The following is a 9,204-nucleotide window of genomic DNA, read 5'->3' on the forward strand; positions in this document are numbered from 1 at the left end:
GGTCACTGTTCTCCCCTGTGAAGGCTGCAATGCCAGATCTATGCTGCAAAGATTTCACCCCCGCGGTGGCTGCATGAAGCGCAGGGGGCAGGCCCACGGTTATACAGAGCTAGCTGGGAGGTTTGATTATTTAGAAATACATTGGGGTGAGTAGGAGTCGCCCCACCCACTGACCCGCTCTCCCTGTCTCTGCTTAGCCATCCTGGATATTCCTGTGTACAAAAGTCGCATTCAGGCTCTGCACCTGCTCTTCTCCCTCCACTCGGAGTTCAAGAACTCACAGGTATCACACACACACCTCACCTGCACACTCCTGTCCCACGCCCGGTGATATCACACACACACACACATCACCTGCACACTCCTGTCCCACGCCCGGTGATATCACACACCCCCCCCCTCACCTGCACACTCCTGTCCCACGCCCGGTGATATCACACACCCCCCCCTCACCTGCACACTCCTGTCCCACGCCCGGTGATATCACACACCCCCCCCTCACCTGCACACTCCTGTCCCACGCCCGGTGATATCACACACACACATCACCTGCACACTCCTGTCCCACGCCCGGTAATATCACACACACACCCCCTCACCTGCACACTCCTGTCCCACGCCCGGTGATATCACACACACACATCACCTGCACACTCCTGTCCCACGCCCGGTGATATCACATACACACCTCACCTGCACACTCCTGTCCCACGCCCGGTGATATCACACACACCCCCCCTCACCTGCACACTCCTGTCCCACGCCCGGTGATATCACACACACACACCTCACCTGCACACTCCTGTCCCACGCCCGGTGATATCACTCACACCCCCCCTCACCTGCACACTCCTGTCCCACGCCCGGTGATATCACACACCCCCACCTCACCTGCACACTCCTGTCCCACGCACGGTGATATCACACACACCCATCACCTGCCCCACGCCCAGTGATATCACACACACACCCCTCTCTGACCACACATCCCTCCCCCTCTGACCACACCCTCCTCTGACCTCGTGCCCCTCTCCCCCTCCTCTGACCTCGCGCCCCTCTCCCCCCTCCTCTGACCTCGCGCCCCTCTCCCCCTCCTCTGACCTCGCGCCCCTCTCCCCCTCCTCTGACCTCGCGCCCCTCTCCCCCTCCTCTGACCTCGCGCCCCTTTCCCCCTCCTCTGACCTCGCGCCCCTCTCCCCCTCCTCTGACCTCGCGCCCCTCTCCCCCTCCTCTGACCTCGCGCCCCTCTCCCCCTCCTCTGACCTCGCGCCCCTCTCCCCCTCCTCTGACCTCGCGCCCCTCTCCCCCTCCTCTGACCTCGCGCCCCTCTCCCCCTCCTCTGACCTCGCGCCCCTCTCCCCCTCCTCTGACCTCGCGCCCCTCTCCCCCCTCCTCTGACCTCGCGCCCCTCTCCCCCTCCTCTGACCTCGCGCCCCTCTCCCCCTCCTCTGACCTCGCGCCCCTCTCCCCCTCCTCTGACCTCGCGCCCCTCTCCCCCTCCTCTGACCTCGCGCCCCTCTCCCCCTCCTCTGACCTCGCGCCCCTCTCCCCCTCCTCTGACCTCGCGCCCCTCTCCCCCTCCTCTGACCTCGCGCCCCTCTCCCCCTCCTCTGACCTCGCGCCCCTCTCCCCCTCCTCTGACCTCGCGCCCCTCTCCCCCTCCTCCTCTCCTCCTCTGACCTCGCGCCCCTCTCCCCCTCCACCTCTCCTCCTCTGACCTCGCGCCCCCTCCTCTCCACCTCTCCTCCTCTGACCTCGCGCCCCCTCCTCTCCTCCTCTGACCTCGCGCCCCTCGCCCCCTCTGACCTCGCGCCCCTCGCCCCCTCTGACCTCGCGCCCCTCGCCCCTCGCCCCCTCCTCTGACCTTGCGCCCCCTCCTCTGACCTTGCGCCCCCTTCTGACCTTGCGCCCCCTTCTGACCTTGCGCCCCCTTCTGACCTTGCGCCCCCTTCTGACCTTGCGCCCCCTTCTGACCTTGCGCCCCCTTCTGACCTTGCGCCCCCTTCTGACCTTGCGCCCCCTGCCCCCTCCTCTGACCTCGCGTCCCCTCCTCTGACCTCGCGCCCCCTCCTCTGACCTCGCACCCCTCGCCCCCTCCTCTGACCTCGCGCCCCCTCCTCTGACCTTGCACCCCCTTCTGACCTTGCACCCCCTGCCCCCTCCTCTGACCTCGCGTCCCCTCCTGACTTCGCACCCCTCGCCCCCTCCTCTGACCTCGCACCCCTCGCCCCCTCCTCTGACCTCGCACCCCCTCCTCTGACCTCGCACCCCTCCTCTGACCTTGCACCCCCTTCTGACCTTGCGCCCCCTTCTGACCTTGCGCCCCCTTCTGACCTTGCGCCCTCTTCTGACCTTGCACCCCCTTCTGACCTTGCACCCCCTGCCCCCTCCTCTGACCTCGCGCCCCCTCCTCTGACCTCGCACCCCTCGCCCCCTCCTCTGACCTCGCACCCCCTCCTCTGACCTTGCACCCCCTTCTGACCTTGCACCCCCTTCTGACCTTGCACCCCCTGCCCCCTCCTCTGACCTCGCGTCCCCTCCTCTGACCTCGCGCCCCCTCCTCTGACCTCGCACCCCTCGCCCCCTCCTCTGACCTCGCACCCCCTCCTCTGACCTCGCACCCCTCCTCTGACCTTGCGCCCCCTTCTGACCTTGCACCCCCTTCTGACCTTGCACCCCCTGCCCCCTCCTCTGACCTCGCGCCCCCTCCTCTGACCTCGCGCCCCCCTCCTGACCTCGCGCCCCCTCCTCTGACCTCGCGCCCCCTCCTCTGACCTCGCGCCCCCTCCTCTGACCTCGCGCCCCCTCCTCTGACCTCGCGCCCCCTCCTCTGACCTCGCGCCCCCTCCTCTGACCTCGCGCCCCCTCCTCTGACCTCGCGCCCCCTCCTCTGACCTCGCGCCCCCTCCTCTGACCTCGCGCCCCCTCCTCTGACCTCGCGCCCCCTCCTCTGACCTCGCGCCCCCTCCTCTGACCTCGCGCCCCCTCCTCTGACCTCGCGCCCCCTCCTCTGACCTCGCGCCCCCTCCTCTGACCTCGCGCCCCCTCCTCTGACCTCGCGCCCCCTCCTCTGACCTCGCGCCCCCTCCTCTGACCTCGCGCCCCCTCCTCTGACCTCGCGCCCCCTCCTCTGACCTCGCGCCCCCTCCTCTGACCTCGCGCCCCCTCCTCTGACCTCGCGCCCCCTCCTCTGACCTCGCGCCCCCTCCTCTGACCTCGCGCCCCCTCCTCTGACCTCGCGCCCCCTCCTCTGACCTCGCGCCCCCTCCTCTGACCTCGCGCCCCCTCCTCTGACCTCGCGCCCCCTCCTCTCCTCCTCTGACCTCGCGCCCCCTCCTCTCCTCCTCTGACCTCGCGCCCCCTCCTCTCCTCCTCTGACCTCGCGCCCCCTCCTCTCCTCCTCTGACCTCGCGCCCCCTCCTCTCCTCCTCTGACCTCGCGCCCCCTCCTCTCCTCCTCTGAACTCGCGCCCCCTCCTCTCCTCCTCTGAACTCGCGCCCCCTCCTCTCCTCCTCTGACCTCGCACCCCTCCTCTGACCTCGCACCCCTCCTCTGACCTCGCACCCCTCCCCTGACCTCGCACCCCTCGCCCCCTCCTCTGACCTCGCACCCCTCGCCCCCTCCTCTGACCTCGCCCCCTCCTCTGACCTCGCGCCCCCTCCTCTGACCTCGCACCCCCTCCTCTGACCTCGCACCCCCTCCTCTGACCTCGCACCCCCTCCTCTGACCTCGCACCCCCTCCTCTGACCTCGCACCCCCTCCTCTGACCTCGCACCCCCTCCTCTGACCTCGCACCCCCTCCTCTGACCTCGCACCCCCTCCTCTGACCTCGCACCCCCTCCTCTGACCTCGCACCCCTCCTCTGACCTCGCACCCCTCCTCTGACCTCGCACCCCTCCTCTGACCTCGCACCCCTCCTCTGACCTCGCACCCCTCCTCTGACCTCGCAACCCTTTGCCCCCTCCCCTGACCTCGCAACCCTTTGCCCCCTCCTCTGACCTCACACCCCTCGCGCCCTCTGATCTCGCGCCCCCTCTTCTGACCTCGCGCCCCTCGCCTCCTCCTCTGACCTCGCGCCCCTCGCCCCCTCCTCTGACCTCGCGCCCCTCGCCCCCTCCTCTGACCTTGCGCCCCTCGCCCCCTCCTCTGACCTTGCGCCCCTCGCCCCCTCCTCTGACCTCGCACCCCTCCTGTGACCTCGCACCCCTCCTCTGACCTCGCACCCCTCCTCTGACCTCGCACCCCTCCTCTGACCTCGCACCCCTCCTCTGACCTCGCACCCCTCCTCTGACCTCGCACCCCTCCTCTGACCTCGCACCCCTCCCCTGACCTCGCACCCCTCCCCTGACCTCGCACCCCTTGCCCCCTCCTCTGACCTCGCACCCCTCGCCCCCTCCTCTGACCTCGCATCCCCTCCTCTGACCTCGCACCCCTCCTCTGACCTCGCACCCCTCCTCTGACCTCGCACCCCTCCTCTGACCTCGCACCCCTCGCCCCCTCCTCTGACCTCGCACCCCTCGCCCCCTCCTCTGACCTCGCACCCCTCGCCCCCTCCTCTGACCTCGCACCCCCCCTCTATAACCGCACACCCGTCTCCTCTCTCCCTTCAGCATTTCAAAGCATTGGCAGAAGGGATGAAGGGGAGAACGTCATCGGGAAACGTGGCTTCACACAGCGGGGGGGACGCAGAGGGTCTCAGCTTCAACTGAACCGGGGTCTCTGTCCCACCTCCTCCTCCTGAGAAGTGTCTGCTCCTCTGTCCCATGTGGAGGTTTAACCCCTTACAGTACCAAGGGGAACCTCTGGAAGCAAAGTGATTCATCCGGTCACTCCCATAATGCAGCAACGCATTGCTCTGCATAGTTATAATATTGCTCTGCATAGTTATAATATTGTTCTGAAAGCAAAAGGTGTGTGTGTGTGTGTGTGTGTGTGTGTACGTACGTACAAGAGCGAGACTGTGTGTGTGTGTGTGTGTGTGTGTGTGTGTGTGTGTGTGTGTGTACACACACACAAGCAGTCTCGCTCTTGTACGTACGTACGTACAAGAGCGAGACTGCGTGTGTGTGTGTGTGTGTGTGTGTGTGTGTGTGTGTGTGTGTGTGTGTGTGTGTGTGTGTGTGTGTGTGTGTGTGTGTGTGTGTGTGTACAAGAGCGAGACTGTGCTTGTGCGTGTGTGTACAAGAGCGAGACTGTGTGTTTGTGTGCGTGTCTGTCTGTGTGCGTATGTATAGAAATGTATATTCCTACGAGCATATGACGGTGTCACCGCTTTTCTCTTTTTTTTTTTTGTAATGATTATCTTTGTAAAATAAACCGTTTCTCACAGTTCCTACTCTTCTCAGCCCAGGAACATTAACTCTTCCATGCCCAGGGTTATTATTGGTGCTGGTACTCGGACAGAGGGGGCAGGAGACCTATTCCTAACGTATAGGAAGGAGGGCGGTGCGGTGTTTAAAGTTAACCCTTTGCCTGTGGTACACGAGCGAGATACATTTCGTGGCCGTGAGGATGGAACGAGTCCCTGCCGATTCCTTCTTATCCCAGGAAAACCCGGAGCGGATCAGGGATCCTTAACGGGGTGGGCAACTCCAGTACCCTCTACCCACACCCCCCCCCCGATCAGGTTTTCAGGATATCCCTGCTTCAGCGCAGGTGGCTCAATCAGAGGCTCAGTCGAATGAGCCAACTGTGCTGAAACTGTGATATCCTGAAAACCTGGCCGGTTGGAGTTGAACACCCCTGTTTATAAACCCTTCATGGCATGTTCTTGGTGATAGGAAAGATGATCCAGGGCTCTACGGGTTTTTAGCAAAAGAATGAATTCATAATACACAACGTTTCGGCACATTACCAGTCACTTGACAAAGGCCTAAGTGAGGCCGAAACGTTGCGTATTATGAATAAATTATTTTGCTAAAAACCCGTGGAGCCCTGGATCATCTCTCCTGTTGCTGTATACTTGGATTGCTGCAGAGAGGCCGTCCTTAAACCGGGAGCTCCGGCATTGTGCGCAAGTATCGCATTTTCTGCATTTATTTGCACTGTTTTGGTGTGCTACACACCCACATACCTTTGTATGTTCTTGGTAATGACACGGTTTGCCGGTCTGCCGTTGCACGGTGATTGCACCGTTATCCTGAAGCCGGTATTGCACGGATACACAGAAGCAGAGGAGCGGCTGAATTTGGTGTTCCAGGCACAATGCACATTCATTTCTCACCAGATACTAATGAGTTAACGTAAGAGAGATGCAAAGTCCCTTTTATTTCTACCGCCGTAATATGGCTCTGCAATGTGCTCGGGCCTCTCTGGCAACCAAGGGGTAAACGCGCAGAGGCCCGGGATGCCTAAGCAGTGCTACTCCAGAAGATACGTGACTGCAGCAGTGTGTGTTATAACAGAAGACGGCTTAGTAAGTAAGTCCACTAGTTCTGATTGGTCGTTGCTGGGAAGCGGAGCACCTCCATTTATTGCTGTCGGACAAACGGCGGCTGCGACCCCCGCAGGATCCCAACCCCGTGTGCACAAAGGAAGAGCTTGTTCCCGCTCCTACTGAGCGCTACTTAGGAGAAAGGGTCTCCTGCTACACGGACATTTCCGTCAGGTTTGGGCGGATTAGGCTGCGTCCATGGTGAGGAGACGTGCGCGCGTTTAAATACCTTTTAATTGATGCAAGCGTTCAAAGTGCCGCTTGGTGCGCGCGTGTGCTCGGGCCGGAGCGGTGCTCAGACAATTAAATTTGTTTTCCCGGCGCTATGCCGCGTCATGTGACCAGGTAAGAGCCAATGAGAGCACAGCAGTCACAACAACCAATCAGATGGAGCTGAGGATGTGACGTCACCCCCCCTCGCTCGAGCACGCAGTGAGCAGAACAGCAAATCGCACCTGCTCGGGCTAACGTCGCGCCTCGTCAGCGTGTGTCTCCTCACCCTGGCCGCAGCCTTAGTCTGAAGACAGAGAAATACACACAGTGCACTGACACATCTAACAATCCTTATATAATATGCAGTATGTATCGTGTAAAATCCTCCCATCACTCCCTATAACAACTCCTATTCCCCTATATAACTCCTATTACCCCATATAACCTCTCCCTATAACGCCTCCTATTACCTCATATAACCGCTCCCTATAACGTCTCATATTACCCCATATAACCCCTCCATAAACTCCTCCAGGATGGGCTGCAGGTGAGCTCCTGCTGGAGAGCCAGAATGGCCTTAGACCCAGGGGTTGGTGGCTGTGTGATGGAGATGGAAGTAGGAGAGGCTGCAGGCTGCAGCAGTGGTGTAGACCTTGGGGAGCCTGAATGCAAGTTACAGGAGAGTTTGGAGAAAAGGAAAAGAGCAGAACAGAGTCTGCTTAAGAGAGAAGAGAAACGAGCTTTATTGGAGAGGTATAACAGGAAGATAGAAGAATTGGAAGTAGAAAATATAAAATTAAAGAAATGTCGTGGTTCTGAAAGAGAGGTGCGCAAAGAGCAATTACATCGTCTGCATGATAAATTAACCCGATTGGGGGGTGAGATTGCTAAAATAGCAGTGGTTCCAGTCAAACAGAAACGTTCCCTTTTGAAAACAATTGAAATGCTAACCCACAGTGCAGAGCAAGGTGCGGAGCAAAATGAAGAGCAAGGCCATGATTCATGTTGTGGAACCCCAGTAAGAGTCACATTAAAAGCTCACAAGAAAAGATAAGTTTGGTGACGCCTAAAAGAAGTGGGAGAGAAACAAGATCCCAGAACAAGTCTGCAGTTTCTAAAGATAAAACAGAGAACTTATCCCAGGAAATCTCTGATTCAGATCTTGACAGTTTTAATCAATCAACTGCCAGAAAAAAACCCAAAGGGTAAAGCTGCTAAAGAAAGGAAAGCAAAGGACCGGCGGCTAAAGGTTTCTACAGGAGAAGGTAACAGCCCTGGGAAACTTCAGGGAAGGGGACTCGCCTCAGGGTGTATCGGACTGTGAGCAAGGATCTGTTCCAGAGCTTCCAGCATCCCAGGGGTTAATAGCAAGCAGCAGAAAATTTGGTTAACAGATCATTACAGGCAAAGAAAGCAGCAGACACCTGTGATGTTGGGTTATCTCAGATTCCCACGCTGGGAGAGGTTATGGAAATTACAGGGAACTCTGAAGAGAAACAAAGTGAGAACCTAGAAACTCTGAGAGGAGTTCAGCTGGAAATGGAGTTTGTGCCTGAGAGCAGTGAGCCAGAGAACCCATGTTCACCTGGACTTACAGAACCACCCTCCTGCTTATTAGCAGGTCCTGTGATTCAGAACTCTGAGAGTGGAGATTAGTAATTAGCTGCAATGGAGACTGCATTAACCCTGTAATGCCTGGAAGTGAAATGAAGGTTGTAGAGACTGAAATTGCCTCTCCTATCCAGATAGTTCCTGATAATAGAGTGGCCCAATCAGAAGATGGGGTAAAGCAAAGTAATGGTATTAAGGTAACCCCAGTTCACACAGCATCCCCTTCGGCCTGGAGTGGGAAATCCCTTGTGAGCGCTGTGGCCAGAAATGTTCAACCTTTAAAAAGGAGAAATGTGGTAAAGTTGAGGTATTAAGGCGGAGAGGAGATGAACCCTGACAGGATTTTTGTTGGAAAACATATATTAAAAGAAGCCTTGGGCTTCAGAGCAGATGAAATGGATGCACTTATCCATGGTCCAGGCTCCTGTGTGTATGATGTCAGCTTTAAGAGACCTCAGGCTTTGGACTATTTCTGGACAAGATATGAGAGTCTTAAAAATACTGAATTATGGAAGTCCTTTGTTGCTATTCCTGTGTCCAAACTGGAAACAAAGTCTGTAACAATTCTCTTCAGACACGAATCTGTCCCAATATCAGATATTCTGATATGGCTTGGCAGACAATGTGAAGTACTGCTGGCTCCACCTACAAGAATTATGGATGAAGAAGACATCTGGATTGGAGGTTGGAAAGTGCAAGTCAGACTTTGGCGACATGGCAATGTTACAATGCATTTGCCCAACTCTTTCTTCATAGGAAGAGAAAAAGGAAATTGTTTTTACTATGGTCAGCCAACCTTGTGCCATAGATGTGGTTCAGCCAGGCTCTTAAGTATTTCCTGTGATGTTCTAAAATGCAACTTGTGCCAGTCCGTGGGCGAGAGGACAAGTTGTTGTACAAAGATTAAATGTAATCTATGTGGTCAATTTGGACATTCCTATCGGAGT

At 58.1% G+C, this 9,204-nt stretch overlaps 1 long non-coding RNA gene across 1 annotated transcript; it reads left to right on the forward strand.

Moving 5' to 3' along the window:
• The first annotated feature begins 148 nt into the window (after nt 1-148).
• Nucleotides 149-5,331, forward strand: LOC142483595 (uncharacterized). The gene is made up of 2 exons (XR_012797395.1): nt 149-283; nt 4,611-5,331. It is a non-coding gene; the product is annotated as an uncharacterized LOC142483595 (long non-coding RNA).
• The last annotated feature ends 3,873 nt before the right edge of the window (nt 5,332-9,204 follow it).

This window comes from Ascaphus truei, unplaced genomic scaffold (assembly GCF_040206685.1).
Source record: "Ascaphus truei isolate aAscTru1 unplaced genomic scaffold, aAscTru1.hap1 HAP1_SCAFFOLD_3407, whole genome shotgun sequence".
NCBI classification, from domain to species: Eukaryota; Metazoa; Chordata; class Amphibia; order Anura; family Ascaphidae; genus Ascaphus; species Ascaphus truei.